Source organism: Cupressus sempervirens, chromosome 6 (genome assembly GCF_028749045.1).
Source record: "Cupressus sempervirens isolate cs-2001-9-10 chromosome 6, ASM2874904v1, whole genome shotgun sequence".
Classification (NCBI taxonomy): Eukaryota; Viridiplantae; Streptophyta; class Pinopsida; order Cupressales; family Cupressaceae; genus Cupressus; species Cupressus sempervirens.
In genome coordinates, this window is record NC_143123.1 from 228,961,345 (window position 1) to 228,975,419 (window position 14,075).

The 14,075-nt window shown below is 32.9% G+C and overlaps 1 pseudogene; it reads right to left on the reverse strand.

The window, feature by feature from the left end:
• Positions 1-946: 946 nt before the first annotated feature.
• LOC149552094 (U6atac minor spliceosomal RNA) lies at positions 947-1,075 on the reverse strand (annotated as a pseudogene).
• Positions 1,076-14,075: the final 13,000 nt, after the last annotated feature.

Below are 14,075 nucleotides of genomic sequence, written 5' to 3' on the forward strand. Positions count from 1 at the left end.
AAGGGTAATTCCCTTGGGCCCTGTTTGGTTGCAAGAATCGATCAATGTGGAATTCAACTATGCTAGAATAAGCTCTCTTCTGGAATTCATGCATTCTAAAAATGAATTCTGGAATATCATTTGGAGCTATTTGATTTTTCTAGAAGAGGAATCAGTAGATGACTATTCTGTGTTTGGTTGCATTAATAAAAATAGGAATTAGAATAAGTTTTTTTAAAAAAATATTAATATGGATTTATAAAAAAAAAATATTTTGTTAATTTTTAAGAAGTCAAATTAATTTACTACCCTCTTCATTATAAATTGACTTTATCAGTAAGAAATGTATATCACAACCTTTAAATATATTACACTTAATACTAAGTTAAACATGTTTCAAAGTTTAAAAAGTTTATATATTTAGACAAGGTATATCACAACCTTTGAATATATTTCACTTAATACTGAGTTAAACATGTTTCAAAGTGTAAAAAGTTTAAATATTTAGACAAGGTATATCACAACCTTTAAATATATTTCACTTAATACCGAGTTAAACGTGTTTCAAAGTTTAAAAAGTTTAAATATTTAGACCTCGCTTATCCACAAATGTATTTTCTTGCTTAGCCCACACATTAATTTCCCAGTGAAAGCAACCCAAGTTTAATCAATTCACTTTGTCATACCCAAGTTTTTGGATCTTAAATTCATTGGATTTAAATCTAGTTATTTTAAAATTATATTCAATATTGCCTAAAATTGTTTCCATTATAAGCATGATTTTTTAATATATATGTTTATTGTTAAAGAAGTCAAAAGTTACAATTTTTAATTATAAATATTTGACAACAATTTTTAAAATTTTAATTACATTTGAAGAATTAGATTATAAATACTATTGTATGCATAAAGAATATAAATTTTTTATGTTAAATATATCTATAAACTTGAATATAATATCAAAACTAAAATTATTTTATTTTTGGGTAAGATCTATCAATGACTAATAGCCTTAACTATGTGTGAAGGAAAGTCCAAAGACTATTCCCATCCTTATCAAGGGAGATGCCAACCGTCCCTCCTTTTTGATGAACACAAATATTTTAGTTTCAAATAAATAAAAAAAATTAAGATACATGATATGTGAACATAGTTTTATTTAGAAGGCTAAAGATAATATTTATTTGTAAAGATAATTTTAACAAAAGTTTATGTTAGATATCAAGTCCAATATTAGACATTTTTTCATTGATAAAAATCCTTATACAAATTATAGCTATGCATTTTTCCGCATATGTTCCCAACAAATAAATGCAATTAAAAGGCAAACACGACATCATAAAAAGTAAATTTTAGCCTTCTGACTATTGCAACACTTGCACTCTACTCCATCATCATGCACTATACTTGTTGTTTGTGCATCACTACCCCAATCAAAGAATCCACATCCATCGTGTCCCTACAATAGCAAGTCTTCATTAGTTCCTAGTATAATAATTAATTATTCATTACACTAATTTCTAACAAAATTAATAATCACCTTTTTCTTATTTGAGCAACACCAAAATTTACGCCCAGGATTTTTTGGTGTGTTGGAGATTTTTAACAAATTAGGGCCAACACCACATTTACATGTTGGCACATTGATTAAAGTCATAAGCCCTGCAACATAAAAATTACATTAGTTATATGAAAGCACACACTATAATAAAAGCCTTTTAAATCACTATATAGAATTTTTACAATCATTATTAAAAGCCTATTTAAATATCGATTTATGTAGCCGAGGAGTTGTTCACAACAAAATCAATCACTGCATCTATTTCAGTGATGTAAAATTGAAATTTGATTGGATTGTTATATTGAGCGATATGAAATCCTAAAAAATGTAAGTATAGCATCTCGTACTGCTGCATTATTTATGGGAGTCAAGAATCAAACAATAGGTTTCTAAAAATGATCATCTGTTTTACCAACTGACAACCCCGCCAGAACAATGTTTTCATATTTAGAATAGTGTTAATGTTTTTATAGCTTCAGTTGAATAAAACATAAGATGTAAACATAAAAGTTAACTCGTTGATTATATATATATATATATATCATTATTATTTTTGTATCATATATATAATATATTTATATTTATAAATATATGACATATATAGATTATACCTAAAATAATTATTTGTTATTACATAGTTTCTTACTCCATCCTCTATGACATAAAGACCTAGGCTCGAGTACATTACAAGAGGCTCACCTATGTGTGAATAAATGCTCACCTTCTTCTCTTCATTGGTCATCGCATATTTTTCTTATACCACTTGTGATCGGGTATCTAATATCTGATTGTTTTGCCACATTAACTTGAGGTGGCATGGGCATGTGTGAACTAGCATTGAATAGTTATCATTAATGTTAATTGTTGTCTGCGTCCACCTTGTTGGTAATTGGTGTGTCAGTTTTTATGTAAGGCTTTTCAAGTAGTCATGTCCCCTCTATGTTGCTCCCCGCCTACTCTATAATAGAGTACATGTCAATTACTTTGGTGATATGCTATAACAGATAAAGAAATGAGTTTCTGATTATTATCGATTACTAAATTCAGAAATACCAGTTACCATTATCATCTAATAAACATTTAAAGGTGTAAAGTGGAATTACACAAAGTGTTATAAGGATTATGAGTATTGAATATAAATTATATTTAATATATATATATTGATCAAAATTATATTTTCAGATCATTTATATATTGACATATAAGTATAATTCAAGGACTTAGGAATTCAATTGCAAATTAAAATACATCTAATCATTGATTTTTAACATGGTATTAGAGCTTAGTTAAGAAGGTGATCCTGATCAGATTTACTAGTGCAATCAAGTTCTCTTAAAATCTACATCTGTCAAAATGGTGAACAATATGAGGCTAGAAGATAGACTCAAAGGTGATTCAGATTTTGCAGGATGGAAATCGAGAATGAAGTTAACCTTGAAAGAGAATGATTTGAAACAATTAATTGAAAAATTTGAACCACTAACCAAAGGAAGTAATGAATTGGAAAAATGGGAAAATGATAAAACCAAAGCCATGAAGTTGATTGTGGACGGTGTTAGGAACCATTTACTTCCAATCATCTCAGAGCTAGACACAACACATGAAATGTTTAAAGCACTTCAAGAAATTTTTGAGATAAACAATACCACTAGAATTCTAACTCTGAAGGACAATCTCTCCAACGTTAAGATGAATAAAGGAGAAACTGTCTCTACATATTTCATGAGGATAATAGAACTAAGGATCCAACTTTCTACGATTGGTCATATCTATGATGAGAAAGAATTAACCATGATTGCTCTAAAGGGACTGCCACCATCATGGAAGACTTTTAGACAAGGAGTATGTGCTCGTTCCAAGATTTTTAAGCTTTCTCAACTAAAGGTTGATTGCATACAAGAGGAGGGTATGTTAATGTCTCAAGATGACACTTCTATTGGATGTGATGTTCAGGCTCTCACAACCCAAGTTGATAAAAATCAGATACCCAAATTAAAAGGAAAAAGGAAACATATGGATTACTCTAAAATACAATACCTTAGATGTGACAACTATGGTCACTTAGCATCTCTTTTCCGTGATAGACTAAAACATCAAGCATCCTTTACCAAAGTCGGCAATTTTGATATAGACCTAGAAAGATGCCCATTCTAAAGAACTTCAAATATCCTAACACATATGAAATAATAGGATTAAGAGGGAGTTCTCTATTATCTTATCATCTTCATGAAATTGCAAAATAAATGTAAACTTTAAAAAAAATGAATTTAGCTTGGTAACAATTTTTGAGATAGATTCTCAAAATACCAACTTATTGTAATATATTTTTTAATAAAAATCACATTTATTTGTTTTTACATACTCTTGAAGAGCTATATACCTTGATCTTTTCCTTTGAGAATGTTCTTGCAGGAAATAGAGGGAGATTAAGATCCAGAGTGAGGCTTACATTTTAGGAAACATTGAAAGAGAGAGAGAAGATAGAGGATATGATTAAATCAACCTTCATTGATCTACATCATATTGATTCAAAGGGAGTAAACCATTTTGTGATGGTTTCTTTGGTAATTAATAAATTGTAGTAATAAAAAGGACTATACTTCATATTTACCTTGTGACTATGTTATGGGCCTAACCCCTGTGTACATCATAAGGAAGTGACGACTTCCAAATGATCATCACTTGAAATTGTAGAAGTTATTGAAAGGTGACGATCTTACAATAACTTGAATTTTCTATTATGATGGATATCCTATGATGTCTATGAAGATCATGATAGATTATAACTTGTATGGTGGATGTTTATATGGTAGCATTATGAGAATGCGTGTGCACATACCTTATAAACATTTTGAGTATATGGTGAATTTTATGTAAATTTGATGTTCTAAAGGCCATTACATAGAGTACGTGGTGAATGTCATACGAATTGATATTTTGGAGGCCATTGCTCATAGTACTTGGTGAATATCTTTCATCTCATTCTGGAGACCACTACTCAATGAGTATTTGGTGAATGCCATACGTTGATATTCTGTAGACTAATACTCAAATATGATCTTATAATGGTGAATATCATATGTTGATGTTATGAAAACCATTACCTTACTAAATACATGGTAAACATCAAGTGTTGATATTTTGGAGACCATTAATTAGAGTATTTGGTGATTATCATATATTGATATTCTAAAGGCCAGTACTTATGTTGTTAAATGTCATACCAAATGATGAAAATCTTCTATCTTTAAAATTGTTATTTTTGTGTTTTATCCTACCTAGCTAAGAGGGAGTGTTAATGTTTTTATAGCTTTAGTCAAATAAAACATAAGATGTAAACATAAAAGTTAACTCGTTGATTATATATATATATATCATTATTATTTTTGTATCATATATATAATATATTTATATTTATAAATATATGACATATATAGATTATACCTAAAATAATTATTTGTTATTACATAGTTTCTTACTCCATCCTCTATGACATAAATACCTAGGCTCGAGTACATTACAAGAGGCTCGCCTATGTGTGAATAAATTCTCACCTTCTTCTCCTAATTGGTCAGCACATATTTTTCTTATACCACTTGTGATCGGGTATCCAATATCTAATTGTTTTGCCACATTAACTTGAGGTGGCATGGGAATGTGTGAACTAGCATTGAACAGTTATCGTTAATGTTAATTGTTGTCCACGTCCACCTTGTTGGTAATTGGTGTGTCAGTTTTATGTAAGGCTTTTCAAGTAGTCATGTCCCCTCTATGTTGCTCCCTACCCACTATATAATAGAGTACATGTCGATTACTTTGGTGATATGCTATAACAGATAAAGAAAGGAGTTTCAGATTATTATCGATTATTAAATTCAGAGATACCAGTTATCATTATTATCTAATAAACATTTAAAGGTGTAAAGTGGAATTACACAAATATGAGTATTGAATATAAATTATATTTAATATATATATTGATCAAAATTATATTTTGAGATCATTTATATATTGACATATAATATAATTCAAGGACTTAGGAATTCAATTGTAAATTAAAATAAATCTGATCATTGATTTTTAACAAATAGCAAATCCAAAATCTTTCACTTTTAGAAATCAATAAAATTTATCTGAGTTAGACATCATTAATAGCCAAATGGAAAAAAATCAAGCCATTTGTTGTCATGAAATCTATGCTAAAGTTTAGAACTGACTATAATGGAGTGGAAAATAACCTCTAACAATGTCTGCATTAGATATTTCCAATATGAGAAAAAACATGACTAGAAAGAAGATAACAACCTTGTGCACACTAAAAAAAAAATGATATTTTCCAAATGAAGACATTATCCATAAGAGCCAAACAACACAAGAGTTAAAGTGAAATGTTGATGCAGACATTAGTAAAGTTGATGTAGATATTACTGCTGTAATAAATACTGAATAAAATGTTAAAAATTCAATCTAAAAACTATTTAAGACACAAGAAGTAACTACTATATGACCACTAATTCATTATGGAGCAATTAGATGACATCTCATTTTCATATAACAATTAGATGTCATTGTCATTTTAGGAAATGATGTTACTTAAAGCTTTATACGACAGAAGTAAACGAATGGCTGCTTGTAATCATACACAAACTGCAGAAGATAATTACATGTGGTCTAACTCAAGCTGAATGTAAAAACAAGCATGTGCATAAACATTATCATTCATATAAACATCTTCAATATCAACTAGAAATCGAGTCAAGAATAGAAATATACAATCACACAAAGAAATGAAAATATGTTTGCAGTTGATAAAAATCATAAGGCATGCATAAGGCATGTTATGAAGTAGTCAAATATAAAGGTCAAGAAATGAAAATATGTTTGTAGCTAATAAAAATCATAAGACATGCATAAGGCATGCGATGAAGTAGTCAAATATAAAGGTCACTATAATTTGAAATAGTTTTAACAAAAACTCTTGAGTTCTCCATACTTAAGCTGTATGTAATTAACTCTCTCCCCCAGGGTCATTCTCAAGAAGCCTTTTTCTCTTTCGGTTTCAACCAAAAAATAATCATAGGCCTTTATCATGAATCTTCACTAATCCCAGGAATGCCTTTGAGGGCATCATATATTTTCTCTCCAATAGATTCATAATCCTCTTCATCCACTTTGACAACATACGGCTTTAACATGCCCTCGTGGGTCCTATTCATGGCTTCACAATGGTATCCATTGAACCAACCATGCTCACCTTCTTTCTCTTTCTCTTCCTTGATGAACATGGTGATATTCTTTGACTACTACTTGTATTTGATTGGTTGGATTGAGAAAAGTCTTCATCCAAATAAATATCTACATCAATTGGTATGCTGAAATCCCCAACATCATCAAGATCGATTGCTTCATCCATAATGTTCCCTTCCTCCATCTTCTGAGTCGTGGCAACTGTAGTACCTTCTGCCATGCCATTTCCCACAATGAAGGCTAACTCATTATATTACTGGAATGGCTTCCTTTTATGCACTTTTGCATTTTTGAATTCTTTCCTCTACAAATTGGGAAACAATTGAAATGGTTAGTTGTCTTTCAATATTAACTTTACAAATATAAAGTTAAACAAATTGAATATTAAATACCATTTTACCTTCAAAAACTCATTCCAAACATTGTCTTCAACATCCACACACTGTGTACCTTCATTCCAAGCAAAGCCACTTGTATTTCTTAAATCTTTCATTACTCTAAAATCTCACTTTCCATATTTTGAATTTATTCTTCAAATTATCCTTAGTTAGATTTTGCTTCAGCTCATCATTGAACCGCCTTTCAATGGCAATCCAAGCTTCCTTTTTGAAACCACCTTCACCTTTTCGACCTAGCTGTACTTGCTCTTGAAGCAAATCAAGGAATTTGTGCTGCATATCCCTAGTCCATAGCACCCTATTTGTGGAAGGTGCATTGCTGACTTGTGTTTCTTGAGTCATGCTAAGAAACATAGCAAAAATGGGTAAAAAATGCTCAACCATATAATATTAGACCTTAATAATTTGTATGGAAAAATGAGGATGGTCAAATAAATAAACATAATACAAACTAACACCAATCAATATACATATAACCACCACATTATGTATCCAAAAAATTCAACATAGATTGCATCAAATATGAAAACTAAGTATCATAAAGTACTCTTTTTGAACTTTAAAATGAAATGATTTAGTGATTGTGTCTTGTGTTCTCTCTACAGCATCGGATGCTCCAAATCCCAAGAATAAGACTCAATGTCCTAGTTCATTAATGCTTGCGACTCCTAAATGGTGGCAAAACTCTATTACACAAGGGTATAGGAGAATCTTACACATTTGATAACTTACTTGAAGAACTATCTGAATATAGACATCAAGATTTCTATGGACCTAGATACAAATCTATAGAGTTATGATATCAAAAGAGCCCTAGATTGTGGATAGACTTAGAGTGTACTTCATTTGTAGTCCTAAGAAGGCATGTTATTAATCAGGTCCCTTGGTAGCTTGAAAAGTACTATGGAACACAAACCAACCTATTCATCCAAACTTTCCTATTCCTTACTCAACTTTTAGAGAGAGAATAAAAGCTGCTAGCATTGTAGATTGCCAAAACATGATATGGTTAAAAAAACATTGTATAACACAGGTAAAGGACCATGCATTCAAAGGAAAAAGAGAATAAAAGCTACTAGCATTGCAGATTGCAGCACTGGGTTTGTATATATCCAAAAATTAAATCTGTATTTATGCAACACCAAATCTATATGTATCTAGAAATTAAGTCTGTATGTATGCAACACAATTAATTTCTTCCATTTGTGAAAACTCAGAGCATTGGGACGTTAATTTGTTCAAAAGAAAGTTCTGAATTTTGCAATTAACACAAAAAAGACAGTGAAAACTAGAGAAATGCATTGAACTGAACCTAAAATGCAATTCACAACATATTGATGTTAATGGATTTCGACAATGTGATCAATCATTGTCTCAAAATTAATCCAAGTCACGTTGAATGATGAATGACTGTCAAAGTATTGCCACTTTTCCTACTTCTGGTCATTTACATAATCATAGATGCTAAGCTTGTGCACTCTCTTTAGTTGAGACAATGTAAACACAAGTAAGCCACCGAGTATGCTACAACTATTGGGTGTACTTAGTATACAAAATTTATTACTTAATTAATGTGATGGTCCATTTTGGGCTTCTGGTTAGATGTCTATCATATTGGATAAGCGCCCTCATTCTTTGGTCATTTTGTCAAATAATTGATGGACTTATTGTGGCTCTTATTAAGCTTTGCACATCTCATTATTAAGCTTTTCTCTTATTACCATGGTTGCTTATGTACTTAAATATTACCAACATATTATGCCAAATAGTTTTCTACCTTGCTACTGTAGACACCTAAAATCCTTTAGAAAATAATATTTTTATTTTCTAAAAAAAAAAAGTCTCTGATGACATCATCATTTATTAATTAATTTATTTATTTTTATGTCATTAAATCCCTTTATCTTAATTAAAAATATTTAATTAAGGAATCCCTCCCAAAAATGTTTAAATCTTATTTAAACATTATTTCCTTATTTATTAATTATTTAATTAATAAATTGACCAAAAATTCCAAAATAAATAATTTATTTATTTTTTGCCCAAAACTTGGACAATTTCCTTAAGATCACTAACCTCTTCCAAAATCTCCTAATCCTTCTTTAATTTTGATTAAAGGCTAATTCCATCATTTTCTACCCTTAATCCCAACTCAAAATATTTAATTAAGATTAAATATTAACCCTCATATTTATTAATTATGTTTTAATAAATATCTCCTCAACCCAAACCCTTGAGATAAATAAAATTTATTTATCCTCAAAATCTTATGAAGTTCTAGACTCTTCTAGAAGGACTTTATCCTCTTCCTAAGCCTATCTCTAAACCCCTTTTTTAGCTTAATCCACCCCATCCACCCATACTAACCAAGCTTAGCTGCTGACATACCCACCCCCATTAAATGCCATCCACTTGCATATCTCTAACATCCCTAATCTAATCCTAAACCCAAGCCTAATCCCCCCCTAACCTTGTCACATTCCCTAAGCAAGCTTAAGACTTTCCTAAACCAAGCAAAGTCAACAATCTCAACTCCCTCCAAAATATCCCAACCACCCAACCATGAATGCTCTTACAAGGCCATAAAGACTCTTACAAGCCCATTCATTGCTCTTACAAGCCATTTATGAAGGGTCTTTATGAAGATATTATCCCTTGAGCCTCCTTTGTTGACTCATCCTTGCCCTTCCCTCCATCCACTCACCTTGTGACATGTGTCACTCTCTATTGGTGCTAAACAAGCACAATCCATGTGCTCCCCTTTGAGTGCATCCTAGCCCTCCTTAAGCTTTCATCTCTCCTTGCATCCTAGCCCTCCATCCCTCAAGCCCTTTGCCTATAAATTGAATCCCCTCCCAAGCCATTTCATCACAACTTTTAAGCCAAAGTTATAATGCTCGTTTGAGAAACAAAGCCTTTTACCATACCCTTATAATGCCAAATTGAGAGCTCACAAAGCTACCAATTTGCCATTTTCCATCTCCATTGAAGCATAGTTTGGGAAGCCTTGAGCATAATTACCAATCATTTACATAGACTCATCTACCAAGCAAAGAGCTAATTCCTATTGGGAGAGTCCATTCATTTGGCTCACATTCCTAATTAGGAATTTCTCTTTAGTCTCTCTTATATGTTATATTATTTTTGTTAGTTAATGCTTTGTTCTCTTAATAGATTAGTATTTCTTGCTAACATATTAGTGTATACATTTTGGCACACCCGGTGGGACCCGCATGGGTCATCTTCATTAGCTTTTTTAGTCAAGTTTTGTATGTCATTTGCTAATTTTGGCTAATTTTGTTTGTTTTTGTGATTGGTAGGATTGTATAAATTGGTTTTGTAGGTCCACATGAGCATGAAGAAGACAAAGGAACTCATAGTCTATCTCATAGTGTTTGCAAATTTTTCAAGCTTATAGGTGGACAAAGCACTTGGATTTCTTCTTCCCCTTCTTGTCTACATTCTTGTTATTCCATCTACTTCTTCTTCTTCTTGTGGGAGATCTTGGCCATTTTTTTTTTAAGGAAGCAAAATCATACACACTTCTTTTTAGTGCTTAAAATGAACCCCCAAATCATACTTAAATCCATTAAAAACTAAAAATTTGCAAAAGAAAAAAATCTTTTAACAAGTGAAACTAAACCAATCCAATCATTTGCATCCTTGCAACATCAAGGTTTTAGATGCATTCATGTAAAGTTAGAAACACTTCATTTTTGGGAATTTAAAAGGAACTTCAAGTTTCCATTTCAAAAGGTTCAAAATCAACATTAAGTGCACACTAAAATCTAAATCAAACTCAAAGCATCAATCAAGGATAAAATGAACCTCATTTGCAAATATTTCAAATTTCTTTTAAAAATCTCATGAAAACTAAGAGTCCTAAATGGTTGCCAAAAATTGTCCTAAAAGCTTTGTTATTTATTCCAAACAAATGTCTTCTTGCAAAATCTTGAATGTTTCTTAGGTTTTTCATGCATCAAAACAATCTAGGAATATCATTTTTGGGCTTAAAACATGCAAACTAGAACACAAAATCTTGAATGAAAACCAAAGTCCAAAGAGTCATTTTCACTTTTGAGTCCAAAAAAATCTTGAATGATCTAAGGTTAAAACAAAGCACTTCAAAGTTCTTAAAACAACACACAAAATCTCAATCTTGAATGCTCAAAGAATTTTTTTTTTTGAATGTTTAATCACTTTTCTTTGAATGCATATTGCTAAAAATCACTCTTGAGTGCCATGGATTAAAATCAATTTTTCTTGGAATGCATGATTAAAACAACAAATCCAATCTTGAATGTCATAGATCAAATAATCATCTTTTGGGGCATAAAAAGAATCTACATTATAGAAACTTCCTAAATTATAAAAACCAAATAAAGACACTTTAAGTGAATTTGTAGTTGGACTCACCCTCTTTAATCACCCATCAATTTAACCATTGGTTGCAATCTCAGTGCCATCTATGGGGATGGGTCTACCTAAGAGGGTGTTAAGTGCTCCACGCAAATCAAACTCCACTCACTTGGGTTTTTAGTGGTTTTTCTAAGTTAGAAAATTCTGTGAATGCGCATTAGTCTCGCTAACACTTCATTTGGGCATAAAAATTGAATAACTCTTGACGTGGAGGGCCTCCAGGCATGTGCTTAAAATCGAATCTCACACACCTTTGTTTTGGGCTTAAAACAAAACCACACCAACTCTTGAATGCCTTAAAGGAAATTAATCGATACTTGACGTGGAGGGCCTCCGGGTGTGCGGGTTTACTTTTTTGTTGACCCTAACTCTTCTTCTTGTATTCATTCTTCGCTTGATTTTACTTTTGTTAAATGCTTCAAGTTGAAATTGAACATTGTCTCTTAAACATGAGTGCTTGCAAAGTCTAGATCAACACACATAAGAGTCAATTGGTAAAAGAACAAGTGTGTTTTTTAGCCCAAGGTCATCCAAGTCTTCTCTCCCCTTTTCGTCTTTCGAGGCCATCTTGGGTGCATAAGATTAGGATCCAAAACTTTGTTTCTATTTTTAGGAGGCTCGCTTGGGGATTTCATCACCCCTTGGGATGACCTCAACTCCAGCGTTCCGGTGGAGTATAAAGATTGGGAGGTGAATCCAAAGACACCTCTCTTGGAATTAAGATTTTGTCACTCGAGCTAAGCCTCAAGGAACTTTATACCCTTGAGAAGTGAAAGAGGAGAAGTGGGTTACCGCTCCTCTCGGCTGTGTGACATCTTTTTGCTTTCATCTACGGATTTGGGCCTCACGTACCTTGCGTATATTGAGGACTCCCTAGCTAAAACAAATTTCATCCTTGTAGAAAGCTTCCTATGATGTTGGTGTGTTTGACGTGCTTGCTCCAAAATTTTGTTTGCTTGTTTGTTCATAGCTTTTGAATGAATGTTTGCCAACTTTGGTCAAAATCCTAGAAAAGCAAAAATATCCCAACTCAAGGCATACTTAGCGTAGTCACTACCTCATCAGAATATCATCCAACCTCCCCTGCCACAAATGAATCTATCCAGTTCTTTGCTTTAGAACAATCTCAAATCCAAAGTCCATCCAAATCATCCCCCCAGCCAGCTAGCAACCCAATCCAAAATCACCCAAGCCTTTAAGGAATTGTTGTTACTCTGCCAGAGTTTTCTATCCAATCAATCCTACCAATCAACCAATCTCACCAAGGTTATCCCTCTGACAGAGCATTGTATAGGGTAATCCAGCTTTGTCACTTGTATCCCTCATCACCTTGAGCTAAAGGTTGGGATCCATAAGTGGTCAATCTCGTGTCATACCCATAGGATCATTAGTCTATCCTCAAGTTGAAACAACCACCAATCTTGCACATAGGAAAGCAAAACCGTCACCTTTTGACAGCATGCCCTTGAAGTCTTCCATCCTTAGAAAAGCCTAAAATCCCCATCCAATCCTCCTTAGGTTTGTCATGCAGCTTTGAATTTCCCTAGGAAATCTTTGCAAAACCAATCCAAAATCTGAGCTTAATCCAAATCCAACCATGAGCTTCCATGTTCATCCATATTTAAGACCTCATCCCCATCCGACTCATCATCAAAACATGAAATCCCAAACCTATCATGATGTGTTCGGTCGTATTGTCCTTGCTCCCACCACCTCCTATTCCAATGATGATGAAAATCTTGTTGACTATGATGGGTATATTGAAAGTCTTAGAAACATTCCCCCAAGCATCCCACAAAATCCATGCATTCTTCAAAACTATCTAGTCATGCCATCTGATATCCCAACTTCTCCTTCATCACCCGATCAACCAAGCTTCCAATCTTCCACCCCCATCACACTAGCTATTCCTGTCAATCCACCTCCACCTTCGACACACGAGTCTCCAAGGAATCTCCTAGAGGAAATACAAGAAAAGCCACCTCCAACAATTGATAAGCCATGTCATCTAATCCAACCATGTGAAGTAGTCAGTGATGAAGCTTCCCCATCTATAATATCACCTCCATCTCCCAAAGCTATCATCCCCATACCATCCATCAAATTGCTTAAAATCCTTCCACTTCCTGCAAGCATCAAAATCCCACCACCTGTTAAATCCCTCCAAATCCTATCCACATCACCTCCAAGTATTTCCCAAATCTCCCCTAATGACCCTTATGCATCCATCTTCTACTCATCCATCTCCACTACCGAATCTTCCATCTATCCATCCACTGCCTTTGAAGAATCCATCCCTTCACCTCCTATCGCACCATCCACTCCAATCCAATCCTATCAAGATCCTACCCAAAATCATGTTGACATCCCGCAAAGAATAAACAAAGATATCATCATACCATGTCTTCCATCCATAGTGCAGTCACTATCCCCTCCATCTCCAAAACCTCAAGCCATACCTCCTCTACTGC